The following is a 14957-nucleotide window of genomic DNA, read 5'->3' on the forward strand; positions in this document are numbered from 1 at the left end:
CCTTCCTGAGTCAGGTGGTAACGATCCACGGGCGACGCTTATCAGCCCGAGATAAAGAGCAGGACACAGGCAATCAAGCCAGACAATGAGAGTAGCCCAGTTGAGATATCCATCTGTTTCGCACCCGACCTGGACACTGTATCCCGGGAGTCCAACCAAAAGATGCGATCAGAAGGCACCCAGAACCATTCCCATGTGAAAGGACTCTGCCCAGTTGACTATTGACTCAGCTCGAAGGATCTGAGAAATCTATTCAACCACACATCTAGACTCTTTGTTGGACTGTGCCCACTCCGGGTTTTGCCTGAGGATACGAAAATCCTTATAAAAACCCCAGACTGCAATCCCTCCTTTGTGGATTTGGGAAAATCTGTACCTCTGGGTGCAGACCCCTGTCCACCCGTTGCTGCGCTGATTTATTTATTGTGGTTTTTTCTCTCGTTGCTTATGCTTAAATTGTTTTATAATAAATTGCTTTTTATATTAACGTTATTTTGCAATTACGGTTATAACACTATCAAGCCTTGGCCTTGATGGACAGCACTTGGACTCAGCTCCTCTTAAGCTTACCAGAAACAGTAACTGCTCTCAGGAACTCATGCTATCTAATGAGCTCCTGATTTTTTATGAATAAAGCCCACTCTCTTCTTGCCCTATAGAAACTGGTCAAAAATGGGACCTTTTGAGCCCTTCTGGACTACAGAGGCTGCAATCAGCCACCTTCTTCTGAGTGGGGCCTCTCAGCAAGAGAGAACCTGAGAGAACTCTCAAGTTTACTGCACTTAACAATGATGAATCCTTGGCTGAGACCCTCTCTCCTTAAGGCTTGACCCTTGGCTTGTTGAGAAGATGCAAAGGCATCTGAAGTGAGTATTTCAGTACCTTTGTGGGGAATTTTTTGCAGGTACCTTGTACAGACTCTTTATGTCTGTGTGCATGCAAGTGTGCACATGCAAATGTGGGAGAAATGCAGTTCTGCTGTAGGGAAAGATATCTGTTTAAATTTTTTTTGTACAACTTTAGCCAGGGTTGTTCACCTTTGCCTCTGGGGAAGAGAACTGAAGCTTCTTCAAGGGCACTGTTTATCTAGGTGAGGCCTGATGAACCCAGCATATCAACAGACTAGGAGTAGCCCCAAAGAGATAAAGGCCATTGATGGGTCATCAACAGAACATTAGTGGCCATCTGGGAACATCTACCACAGACTCTGGCTCTGGCAGAGTTGGAGATATCTCCTCCTGAAAAGACTGATAAGAAAATCAAGGAATTAAAATCTAATTAACATCAGAAGCAAAGAAATCTGGATCCAATAGGAGACCAACTACTAAGAACTTTGCAACTTGGGAACAATGAATGCTGACCCAATTGTTGGGGGTTAGGTGTCCTTTTTTTTTTTTTTCCTCTGGCTTGCCCGTGGAATTTTTACCCATTAGTTGCGGGGACAACCTAACTGTGAGTATTTAGTGGGTGCTTGACAAAGGACAAAGAGTGGCCAGACCCGGGGAGGAAGGGGGGCAGGAAAAAGGAGGGTGGGGACAGTTTGGTGGGCTTTTCTTCAGCTTTGGAGAAAGACATTTTTGGGTGCGGAGCTGTTGCGGTGGACAGAAGGGAATTTCGCCATCACCCAGACAGAGCTGCTGCTTCTTCTCCTTCTCCCCTCTTTGTTGGTGGCCTCGCACCCCCTGTCCTGCCGGGATGTGTGGCAGTGCCAGCCACCACCACGGAGCTGATGATACACCTCATCCACTGGCCCAGGATCTCAGCTCATCCCTGCTGTTCCAGCTGAGTGTTCCTCAGAGCCCTGCAGGAGCACCGGGACTGACTGCCCGAGGGGTTTGTGAAACAAAGCCTCTCCTCCATCCCTTCCCATCTCAGCCGAGAAAGCTGCCACGGGGTCCCTGGTTCTGTTTTCTTGCTAATGCTGTAGTTATTGTTGTTTGTTTGCCTGGCTATACTAGAACTGTTATTCCTATCCCCAGATCTCTTCCTGAAAGCCCCTTGATTTCAAAATTATAATAATTCAGAGGGAGGGGGTCTACATTCTTTCATTCCAAGGGAGGCTCCTGCCCTCCCTAGCAGACACCTGTCTCCTAGAACTGAGAAAACAATTCATTTCTAGGAGTTTTGAATATATAAAATATATGAAAAATCTTATAAAACTGTTGTGTGATGGAATGATTCTTTCTGCATACCTAGGCTATGTGTGGATGAGATTATTTTTGTGGTACATCCTGGCCAGAACAATATCCTGGCTAGATAATAAAGTAATGCTTTGACTCTCTAACTTTAAAAATGTTGTTGGAGAGTTTTTCTTTTTCCCTCAGTTTTGTTTCTGTGCTGGTTTTGCATTAATTGACATTTGGTGAGAAAGGAAGAAGCCACCTACAGAAATGAGTTTTCTGGTAGGGGCTGTTAAAAGCTTCCTCCATGCTTAGCAAAAAACAAAGCTAGCTGGTTAGCTCTGCAAAGGTCAGTAGCAAAGGATTCAAATTCTAGTTGAGGGGATTGAGGAGATGCCTTGGTCTTGGGCTGAAATTTTCTTTGTAAGGCTATGGTGAAGATATATTTTTGATATATCAGACTTTGTTTTTTCCCTGTAATTCATGAAGTGCATGGGGGGATGCAGCATTCACCCACAGCCCATGAGGAAAGGGCACTTGTGCTGGAGAGTGTGGCTGTTGAAAAGCTGTAATCCAATGAGAAGCTTGGACAGAGGAAGATGAAAAACTTTGCCCCAGGGATAGAAGAGGAAAAGCCTCTGTTCCCTGAGATAAAAGAAGATAACTTTTGGGTTTTTTCATGCTAGAACAGCTCATCCTTAAAATCGTACCCCATAAGTTGACATGGCCCATGAATGCAGCTTTAGGAAAACTGCAAGGCATGGGAGGGGCTTTCACACTGCAAACAGATTTTTCCTTTCCTGGATGGCTGATTTGCTGTGACATTAAGCCAGAGGAGAACTGTTTCTTGTGGAGAAGTCTCTATGGCATGGTGAGAGAAACACCCCTCCCTACAAGAAGTGATGGAAGACTATTGTAGAGGTGGTAACTGATTGAAAATCCCAGGTTTTGTCTGTGAGTTGTCAGTTGGGAAAGAAAAGAGGTTGTGGAGAGGAGAAGAGGAGAAGTGTTCTGAAGATTTTATTCTGATTCTTATTATTCTTTTACTTCTAAAGGTGTAAATAAAGTAAAGAAGTTAATAAAGCTTTCCTTATACCTTTTAAGTTTTGAGCCTGCTTTTCCCTCCGCCTAATTCATATCTCAAAGCAGGAAATGAGTAAATGTTTGGGTTGCTGAAAACTCAGGCAGAAGGCCATGGGAAAACCTCTCACATGGAGAGAAAAGACAGTACCCACACTGACCCCTGTTTGTAGTTATGTAAAAGTTACTAGAAAGTTCCCTGTTTCTTTTGTTATTGTAATAAAGAATTGGATGAATAAAAATTCGAAAGAAAAGGTTTCAATAAAGTATGTATAGTTATAACTGATGAAAATATGGAATGAGGAATTCTCCTCCAGGTCGAGGTAGAATTCCTCTTCCAAAGTTACAAATTGCAAAAGAACCCCCCCCAGATAACAAACCTCGGCAGGCACATCAACTCGGAGGAAAGAACAGGACAAAGACCATCATAGAGACAAAAGAACTAGCCTGAAAGTCTACCTCCGGACCTAGGCAACGCCCGGCCGACTTCGGCCAGAGACAATCAAGCGAAACAAAAGGGACGAGCCTCAGGAAGATGGTCGTTGCTAGAATTGAACACCACACCCGCCAAACCTATGCTAGAGTAACTCAATCAAGAAGGACAAAGAGGAAACAACTCCTCCGAGATATCCATCGGCACTAGCCTGGATCCCTCAACTCTGCTGTGATGAAATATGTTAAAATACATATAGACTCACTTTGCATTTGAGGAGACTCTGCCCGGACACTTACTGACTCAATCTTCTAGGCCAGGAAATCCATTCACCTGACAATCAGGGACACTTGGTGAATGGAAACTGATTGGAATTCTAGCCTGGGGACATAAAATCCCTATAAAAACCCAGGCCAAAGAACCCTCAGACGTGGATTTGGGAACACCTATACCTTGCGTATAGACCCTGTCCACCCAGCGCTGCACTGTTCATTTATTGTGGTTTTTCCTCGCTGTTTTGCTGTTTTGTTAATTTATAATAAATTTATCTTTTTTATCTTTAATCTGCCGTTGCATTTATAACAGATTGGTGCTGTGACTCGGATCGGAAGAAACTGTGGGAGAATCTCGCTGTCCAGGGGGGTACCCCCGCTGATTTCAGCGGCCTGGGGAGCAGAGACCCTCCGCAGTTTGCTCCGATTGCCGAACCAAATTTAGGCTGAGGAAAAAACCATAATAAAGAGGAAACGGATCCAGAGAGCTCGGGAAGGCGAGGAGCCTTCGGGAAAGCCGTGGCTTGGTAGCTCATAAAAAGTCATACGTGCACGAAGACGCCCTCGCAGGAAATTGCTGTAAGTACTGTGAGGTTGAGCGGGTGATCGGGCGAGTTTGTGAGAGACGTGACCTGGTCACGAAGCGAGTGTGGACTTCAAGGCCGCGTTTCCATCCTCCCGCGAGGGAATTGGCCGGCCGCGAAGGAAGCGATTCTGTGTGAAAAAGGGTCTCTCTTTCCTTACTTGTAAAGCCTGAGACTAAAGGGAGTCTCAGGGGACCGATCAAAAAGGGGGCTGAGAGAGGAAGGAACGTCCAGTCGAGCTCTGGAACTGGTAAACTCTCTCAGCCAAAAGATTTAGAAAGTCGGAGCACTGAGAAAACCCCGGTACAGCTAACCGAGAGGTAAGTATTAGTGCGACCTTGGACTTTCAGAAACGAGAAGAAAGACGAACACAACGCAGAGCAGGTAAGAATCGTAAGAAAAATGGGGCAGAGAAAAAGTAGAATGCAAAAACTATATAACGAGAAAGGCCCCTCGGAGGAACCAAAACAAATGTTAGACATCCCACCGGAGAGTCCTTTAGGGTGGATGTTGAGAAATTGGGAAAGTTGTCCCGAAAGACGAGGGAAATCCAAAGCAAAAATGATTTATTACTGTGCTGAGATTTGGGGAGGACAGGAATTAAGAAACTGTCTCACTTGGCCAGTATTGGGGACATTTGATAGGTGGACGTGCAGAGAATTACTCACACATTTAGAGAAAAAGGTCTCTTCAGACGCTGAGGAGAAAGAATATGCCAAACTCTGGTTAAATACCAGAGTACGGTTGTTTCCAGTGAAACAGAAAAACGAACATAAGACAGAGACCTGGGAACCCCTGGATCACTTAACCCCTCCATACCGCGGGCCAGTAGAGCCTTCGGTGATGGATCAAGTAGTACCGTCAGCACCCGAGGGTTCCTTAGGGCAACTGGCAGAAGCACGCTCCCCTCAACTACCGGGAGTGGTGCCGGAAACCCTCACTACCCCCCCACCTGCAGAAAACCCAGCCACCGCACCCTCTCTGGAGTTGGTGTTGGCGCAAGGATGGGGCTTACCCCCTCCACAAATCCCGGTCCGGCCATCACAGCCGGGACCACCAAAAGTATCAGAAGAAAACCCTCTGAGTCACCTAGCTGCGGCAGACATTCCGCAAGCAATGAGGGGAAAAACTCCCGCAAACTCCAGTTCCCCTCCTGCAAGCAGGACTCGGTGGAAATCAAAAATAGGGAATGGAGAATGGGGGGAGGCAGAAAATGGGCATCGAATGTTCCCTCTCAGGGAAGTGCCGACCGCCCCCGGAATAATTGGATTTGTAAATGTACCCCTTAACTCAGGGGATGTACGAGCATTCAAGAAAGAAATGGGGCGGTTGCTGGATGACCCATTTGGGGTGGCCGAAAGGTTAGACGATTTTCTAGGGAGTAGTATCTACACCTATGAAGATCTCATGGCCATCCTGAGATCCCTGTTTAGCCAGGAGGAAAGAGAGATGATTAAACAGGCAGGCATCAGAGATTGGGAAAGGCGGCACCCGCAGGGAACACCCGGCGACCAAAAGTGGCCGAGTGTGAGCCCGAGTTGGAGTGCCCAGACCGAGGAAGGAAGAAGAAGCATGATAGATTTAAGGAATATCATCGTGCAGGGAATAAGAGAGGCGGTCCCCAGGGGACAAAACATAAGCAAAGTATTTGGGGAATGTCAAGGAAAGGAAGAATCCCCTACCGAATGGTTAGAAAGGCTGCGGAGAAGTCTGCAGATTTACTCCGGGACTGATCCCAGCTCTCCGGTGGGGGAAGTCCTGCTTAAAACTCAATTTGTGGCTAAATCATGGGAGGACATTAGAAAGAAGCTTGAGAAAATTGATGGATGGCAGGAGAAGAATCTCCAAGAGCTTCTAAGGGAAGCTCAAAGGGTTTATATGAGGAGAGAAGACGAAAAACAGAAACTTCAAGCCAAAATATTAGTGGCTGCAGTAAAGGAAGTTCAAAAACAAGAACAGAAACAAGGTAAACCAATACCTAAGAAACAAAAAGGATCTCAGAAGGAGGAAACTCCTCCTCGAAAGGATCCTCCAGAGTGTTTCTACTGTAAGAAAGTAGGACACATAAAAAGGGATTGCAGGAAACGGATGAAAGATGAACAAATATTTAAAGAAGATTAGGGAAGTCTTGGGCTCTTTCAAATGGGGACAGTAACAGCAAAAGAGCCCTTGATAAAATTGAAGGTAGGTCCCCACCGCCAGGAAGTGAGCTTCCTGGTTGATACCGGGGCTGAGAGAAGCACCCTGCAGAAGTTACCTATAGGGTGTGAAATGAGTAAAGAAAAAGTAATTGTAATTGGCGCAAAGGGAGATCCATTTAAAGTCTCGGTAATCAAAGAGGTGGAAATCGAATCAGAAAATAAGATATGTTTAGGGAATTTGTTGCTTGTGGAAGAAGCAGACTACAATCTATTAGGGAGAGATATGATCATAGCTTTAGGAATAAATATCGTTGTGAAAGATTCAGAATTAGTAGTAAAGATGTTACATCTGACTTCAAAAGATGAACAGGAAATCGACCCCTGAGTATGGCACTCAAAAGGGGAAGTGGGGAAATTAGATATTACTCCCATCAAAATTGAAATTGAAAATCCAGAAAATCCGATAAGGATCAGACAATACCCCATCCCAGCCGAAGGGAGGAAGGGTTTGAAATTAATAATTGACGAGCTGCTTAAAGGAGGCACGCTCGAGCCCTGCATGTCCCCACATAACACCCCCATCTTGGCGGTAAAGAAAGCCGATGGGAACTTCCGATTGGTTCAGGACCTGAGAGCTGTAAATGCTAGAACCCGAACCAGGTTTCCGGTAGTAGCAAATCCTTACACTTTACTAAACAGACTCTCACCAGAGGATGTATGGTATAGTGTAATTGATTTAAAGGATGCATTCTGGACATGTCCTTTGGATGAAGGGAGTAGGAATTTTTTCGCTTTCCAGTGGGAGGACCCGGATACCAATCGAAATCAGCAATTGCGGTGGACAGTCCTCCCACAAGGATTTGTTGAATCTCCGAACTTGTTCGGACAAGCCTTAGAGCAATTACTCACCCAATTCACTCCAGAGGAAGGGACAAAACTATTACAATATGTAGACGATTTGCTAATCGCCGGAACCACGGAAGAACAGGTGAAAAAGTGTACCATTTCCCTGCTGAATTTTCTGGGACAAAAAGGGTTGAAAGTATCTAAATCCAAGCTGCAATTCACAGAGCCTGAAGTAAAATATCTTGGACATTGGATATCGCAGGGGAAAAAGAAACTAAAGCAAGAGGTACAAGGGTGTGTGATATGCCAAAAGGTAAATAGATCGAATTTTAGGCAAACTAATTGGGGGGGTCGGCCATTCTCATACCGACCATTTGAAAGAATTCAAGTGGATTTCACTGAATTACCAAAAATTGGTAGAAACAAATATTTGTTAGTTATAGTAGATAAATTGACACATTGGGTAGAGGCCTTTCCCAGAGCTAAGGCTACGGCCCAAACAGTGTCTAAAATTCTACTGGAAGAAATAATTCCTAGATATGGTATTGTAGACCATATTGATTCGGACCAGGGCACACATTTTACCTCAAAAATTATCAAACAGTTGTCCGATGCATTAGGGATCAGATGGCAATATCATACTCCCTGGCACCCACAGAGCTCGGGGCAAGTAGAAAGGATGAATCAGACGTTAAAATCGCAAATATCCAAATTGACAATCGAAACAAAAATGTCCTGGATCAAATGTCTCCCCTTGGCATTGCTGAATATAAGAACCATGCCGAACTCAGAGACAGGACTGTCCCCCTTTGAAATGCTGTATGGAATGCCATACAAGCATGGTATGCCGGTTGAGCATCCTCAAATAGAGGATGTGCAACTCCAACCATATCTCATTTCTATAAATAAAAACTTACAGGAGTTAAGGAGAAGAGGATTGATTCCTCAGAGCAGCACGTTGGGATTTCCGATCCACCAAATTCAACCAGGGGACAAAGTACTGATCAAAGTGTGGAAAGAGCAACCCCTCAGTCCTCACTGGGAAGGACCATTCCTCGTCCTCCTGACTACAGACACTGCGGTTCGTACGGCTGAAAAGGGCTGGACACACTCTTCCCGAGTGAAGAAAGTTTCGGTTCACGATCCCCCCGAGTGGAAAATTGTAACCCCTCCGGGAGAATTGAAAATCAGGCTTCAGCGGAACAGCAAATGAGCAGCGAAGAAAGGATAAGTTGTACTAATTTTGAATGTTACTGTTTTCCTTTAGTACATTTTAAGTGTGCATATTGTAAACAAACGTGGGTGACTCATTGTTTAAGGGGGCAAAAACCAAGAGGTTTGTGTGCCGCGTGTTACAAAGAGGAATTAGAACAGACCAACCTTTTTCTAGCACTTGCTACCCGGGTGGGCATCTTGGAACTCGACTCTCCGGAGTGGTTCCGATTTTTTCAAAAGGGACTACGAGGCCATTTGGACTGTAAAGCGGAACCTCTAATAATCGAGTGCCGCCGAAACGTAAAAGTACCGTGCAGGAGCGGCACGATCAAGGCATCTCGGTGGGCAACCTTTAAAAGGAGGTTTGCCATCAGGACGTCAAGGGCCCCTGAAGACAGTCCTTGCTGCCGAGAAGATGGTTATCCCCGCCGTATGTTCTTATACGGGCGGAGGGAATGGCAGAGGGATGCGATTGTGGGGAATCCTGACGATCCTGAACCTAGCCATGTGCTGGGCCGAGGGGATGGACCCCGAGGCGCCTCCAGGGACGACCTCCCTGGGGAAGTGTGAGCAGTGCCAAACTGCCACAGGAACCGAGCGATTGATCAATTGCCCTCCGGAATTGCACGCAGGAGAATGTTGGGCAAATGATACCCAAATGGACCTGTGTAAGCTAGAAAAGAAAATTTGGTGCTCCACCCCGGGGATAAGTACTGGAAAAGGGCAATCACATATCACAGGGGGAAGAGAGGTCCAAGCGACCCATCTACGAAGTAAGAGAGAAATAGGAGGGGTTTCCCCAATCTCGGTCTGCGGGCAGTGTAATAAAACTGTCTGGATTGGAGGAAAGAAACAGTCGACGTTCATTGCGTATCACAGAGTCAACCCCTTGTGTTACAATAAAGCAAACTTAAAATATTGTACCATGGGAGGGAAATTGTACTGGGAAGGGAGGAACCTGAAACACGAAACGAAAGTGTCATTCAGTAATGAACCTATAGTTTTGGATTTACTGAAAAATGACGATGACAGGGTGTGTCTATAGTTTGATCAGGTGATCTGTTTTGCAAAAGATGAGGATGGTTCAGACCCTGAAAATAAAATAAAACAATTGACTCTTGAACTAAAAAGACAGGAAACGGAAAACAAAAGAAAAAGACTAGAACAAGAGAGGTTAAACTCTCTCAGTGAGCAATATGAGCAATCAGAAAAACAATACGATAAATGGAAGCTACCTAGCCCTAATCAGAATCTATTTATAGATCTGATGCAAGAAATAGCCACCGAATTAGGATTAACTAATTGTTGGATATGTGGCGGCCTGAAATCAGCCGAAAGATGGCCATGGAAGGGAGAAGGATTAACCCCGGAACAATTACTTAAGTGGACAGGATTGAAATTATCTAAAACAACCCGGCGACCAGAGGGGTGGGTGATTGACAAAAGAATCATTGGAACATTTTGCATCAGTCGGGAAGGAAGGGAATTCACCGAGCTAGTTGGCTACACCCCGTGTGTAAAAACTCTCTCGGTAAATTCAGATAAAAAGACAAAAATTTGGCAGCCGGAATCACCCGAGGGCTATTGGAGCCAATCTCGGGAAAATAATTGCGAATGGGTAGATTTAATTGGTTTATGCTGGAACAAACAGGACGGGGCGAATCCCTTCCATGCCTTTCTCGGCCTGAGGGAATATTGGGAGGACCCAGCAAAACTTAACAGAGATTGGAAGGCACCGGATGGGATTTACTGGATATGCGGAAAGAAAGCATACAGTGAATTACCCAGAAATTGGAAAGGGTCATGCACACTCGGAATAATTCGGCCTTTCTTCTTTACATTACCTAAAGATGAAAGCAGGTCTTTAGGTGCTCCCCTCTTTGAAACTCTAGCCCGACAAAAGAGGGAATTGAAAAGGGAGCTACCAATAGCCGGAGGTAACCACAAATGGAAGGGGGAGGAATGGCCCGCCGAAAGGATCATACAATATTATGGACCGGCAACATGGGCAAATGATGGCAGTTGGGGTTATAGGACCCCAATCTACCTCCTCAATCGGCTTATTAGGTTACAGGCTGTGGTAGAAGTTGTTTCAAATCACACTTCAGAAGCCCTAGAACTCCTAGCAAAACAACATTCCCAGATGAGAGCTTTTGTATACCAAAACAGACTAGCTCTCGACTATTTGCTAGCTGAGGAGGGAGGAGTGTGTGGCAGATATAACGAGTCAGAGTGTTGCATGGAAATAGATGACTTCGGAGAAACTATAAAGGGTCTAGCTGCTGAAATAAAGAAAGTAGCCCATGTACCAGTCCAGAAATGGAATTCAATTTTACAAGCTTCTTGGTGGGATCAAATTTTTGGACAAGGGGCATGGTGGAAAAAGCTAGTATTCTTTATAGGATGTTCAATTGCCGGAGTCATCTTCCTACCCTGCCTAATTCCTTGTCTGATCAGACCGATACATTCTGTCGTTCAAGGAATGCAGATTGCCTCTCTCCCAATAGACCCAGAAAAGGCACAAGGAAACACTACCCTTCTTTCTAAAATCATGAAGTTAGAGGAAGAGAAAGAGAGTAGAAATGCAGTTAAAGAGTTGAGAGAATTTGAAAACAAACATATGTTATCCCCAGAAAGTGTAGAAGAGTCAGACAAAGAGGAAAGCGACATTATCTAAACCTGTATTCCTCTGAAAATGTGCACATACACGAATTTTTGATGTGGTCAAATTATTAGGTGGGGGACTGTAATAAAGAATTGGATGAATAAAAATTCGAAAGAAAAGGTTTAAATGAAGTATGTATAGTTATAACTGATGAAAATATAGAATGAGGAATTCTCCTCCAGGTCGAGGTAGAATTCCTCTTCCAAAGTTACAAATTGCAAAAGAACCCCCCCCCAGATAACAAACCTCGGCAGGCACATCAACTCGGAGGAAAGAACAGGACAAAGACCATCATAGAGACAAAAGAACTAGCCTGAAAGTCTACCTCCGGACCTAGGCAACGCCCGGCCGACTTCGGCCAGAGACAATCAAGCGAAACAAAAGGGACGAGCCTCAGGAAGATGGTCGTTGCTAGAATTGAATACCACACCCGCCAAACCTATGCTAAAGTAACTCAATCAAGAAGGACAAAGAGGAAACAACTCCTCCGAGATATCCATCGGCACTAGCCCGGATCCCTCGACTCTGCTGTGATGAAATATGTTAAAATACATACAGACTCACTTTGCATTTGAGGAGACTCTGCCCGGACACTTACTGACTCAATTTTCTAGGCCAGGAAATCCATTCACCTGACAATCAGGGACACTTGGTGAATGGAAACTGATTGGAATTCTAGCCTGGGGACATAAAATCCCTATAAAAACCCAGGCCAAAGAACCCTCAGACGTGGATTTGGGAACACCTATACCTTGCGTATAGACCCTGTCCACCCAGCGCTGCGCTGTCCATTTATTGTGGTTTTTCCTCGCTGTTTTGCTGTTTTGTTAATTTATAATAAATTTATCTTTTTTATCTTTAATCTGCCGTTGCATTTATAACAGTTATCATTGGTTTAGTTTTACTGCAGTGTTTTAAATATTCCAAAACACCCCTCTTCATTGGATCCTTACCCTCAGATTCCTCCCCTATCCTAATTTATATAAGTTACTGTAACACCCTGAACCCTGCCCTTTTGGTGCATCCTCTACCTTGAACGGATTACATGTTTGTTGTTTTACTATTAAAGCCTCTTATTTTTGGGTCATCAAATTGAGCCTGTCCTTCTGTTATTTTACCACTTTGTCTCCAGCTGGTTTGGTCTCAAAGTCGTGGTACCCAGCCAGGACAAGTTGATAATTCTAATAGATATACTAGCGATTTTAGCCACTCCTAAACCCACTATGTTATTTTGTGCATTGGCTAGGAAAACCAAATTGGTGAATCTAAGCCACTGCACTAAATCAGTGTTTCTGCCTGGTTTCGAACTTAAACTGCTATAGATTCCTACATTCTTGTCTTAGGTTGCAATTTTGTAACCAAAAGTACATTAAAACCAGATGGGGTAGTGTTCTTTATCTCTTCCATGACTCATCCCTCATATCTTCAGTTAATGGGCCATCTGTTAAAACCAGGAAGGGCAGTGTTCTTTATCTCTTCCCTGACCCATCCTCCCTCCAGGGGATATCTTCTGTTAATGGGCCATTGAGTCCCACTGCAGGACTGATAAAATTCCATCATCCCATTGGGAGATGCTGCACCCAGGGGGAGGAGTCAAGCATTTCTACCTGGATATAATCTGAGTTTTGGAACAGCACAGCCACCTTTTCCACTGGATTCCCAGAGGAAGACAGGACCCATCTACACCAGCACTGGACTTTCAGAGAACTACACCCTGCTACAGGATCACTGCTTCAACAGAACCACTCCAGGAGGACTGCAACCAACACCCTGACCAACAGGGTGCCAGGTTGTATTCTGACTCTGTCAGTGGTTTTGTGCTGCTGCATTTTATTTTAATTTTCTAGAAAGGTCTGTTATTCCTATTGTCATTAATTTCAAAATTATAAAATTCGGAGGGAGGGGGTTTACATTTTCCATTCCAAGGGAGGCTCCTGCCTTCCTTAGCAGACACCTGTCTTGCAAACCAAGACAATTCTCAAGCACTTAACATTTTAAAGTAAAATAGGGCTGTAAGTAAATTACTATTTAGTACTTGGCCACAGGCATTTCTGCAGGGGGTGGAATCGGCACCGGCTCAGGAGCAGGATCAGGACAGGACCAGCGTCATGGGGAAATCGGATTTCCTCAGCCCCAAGGCAATCGCCAACCGCATTAAATCCAAGGGGCTGCAGAAGCTGCGCTGGTACTGCCAGATGTGCCAGAAGCAGTGCCGTGATGAGAATGGCTTCAAGTGCCACTGCATGTCTGAGTCCCACCAGAGGCAGTTGCTGCTGGCTTCTGAAAATCCTCAGCAATTCATAGATTACTTCTCTCAGGAATTCCAAAATGATCTCCTAGAATTGCTCAGGAGGAGGTTTGGAACAAAGAGAGTCCACAATAATATTTTGTACAATGAATACATCAGCCACAGAGAGCACATCCACATGAATGCTACAAGATGGGAGACACTGACTGATTTTACAAAATGGCTGGGGAGGGAAGGTCTTTGTAAGGTTGATGAGACTCCTAAAGGCTGGTACATTCAGTACATCGACAGGGACCCAGAGACCATTTGCAGGCAGCAAGAACAAGATAGGAAGAAGAAACAGGACCTTGATGATGAAGAAAAAACTGCTAAATTCATTGAACAACAGGTTAGAAGAGGTTTGGAGAGGAAAGAACTGAAAATGCCAGTCTATACTGAACTTAACAGAGAAAACAAAGAAGAAAAAGTTACATTTCACTTAAACAAAGGAGCAAGTACTTCAGCAGCATCTTGTAAAACAAGTGTCCTTGGACAGAATGCTCTGAAGATGGTGGAGGGGACAGTTAAAAGAAAAAAACCGGCTCATAGCTCTGGTCAGCCCAAAAAGAAAAAGAAGAAATCTGCACTTGATGAGATCATGGAGCTCGAAGAGGAGAAGAAAAGAACATTTCGAAGAGACTACTGGTTACAGCCTGAAATCATTGTAAAAATTGTAACAGAAAAGCTTGGAGAGAAGTACCACAACAAGAAGGCAGTTGTTAAGGAAGTGATTGACAAATATACAGCAGTTGTAAAGGTAATTGGCTCTGGGTGCAAGCTGAAGCTTGATCAGACACATCTAGAAACTGTAATACCAGCACCAGGCAAGAAAGTGATGGTATTAAATGGTGGGTACAGGGGAAATGAAGGGATTTTGGAGTCTATTAGTGAGAAGTTGTTTTCAGTGACAATAACCATTGACTCAGGACCTTTTAGAGGGATCAGAGTCAAAGATATCCCGTATGAAGATGTTTCCAAACTTGCCTGAGGCTCTAAATCATGCATCAGAGAAGATTTTGGTTCTCAAAACCTTCTTTTTGACTTCTTTCAGGCAGACACAAGACCTCAGTAGAGTAAATCCTAAATGAGTCCTTCGCCAAAGTGTTACATTTAAATTACAAATCAAGGTAAATGCTGTTAAGTTTAAGGTGCTGTTAAGTTTAAATGGTTGAAAGTGCTATAGAACCTTTAGGTATTACTCTCTTTTATCCTCACCTCTTCTACCCTTTCGTCAACACCCCCCCTCCCCCTTCACATAAATAGTTTTCAGTTAATTTTAGTTTGCATTGATTGACTCTGGATTTTGTTTCTTGC

At 44.4% G+C, this 14957-nt stretch overlaps 1 pseudogene across 1 annotated transcript; it reads left to right on the top strand.

The window, feature by feature from the left end:
- The first annotated feature begins 10718 nt into the window (after positions 1-10718).
- On the top strand, positions 10719-14881 carry LOC147653811 (DNA/RNA-binding protein KIN17 pseudogene; annotated as a pseudogene). The gene has a single exon (XR_015285801.1). The product of XR_015285801.1 is annotated as a DNA/RNA-binding protein KIN17 pseudogene (transcript).
- Positions 14882-14957: the final 76 nt, after the last annotated feature.

The sequence above is a fragment of the Cyanistes caeruleus genome, chromosome 4, assembly GCF_971803275.1.
Source record: "Cyanistes caeruleus chromosome 4, bCyaCae1.hap1.1, whole genome shotgun sequence".
NCBI lineage: Eukaryota > Metazoa > Chordata > Aves > Passeriformes > Paridae > Cyanistes > Cyanistes caeruleus.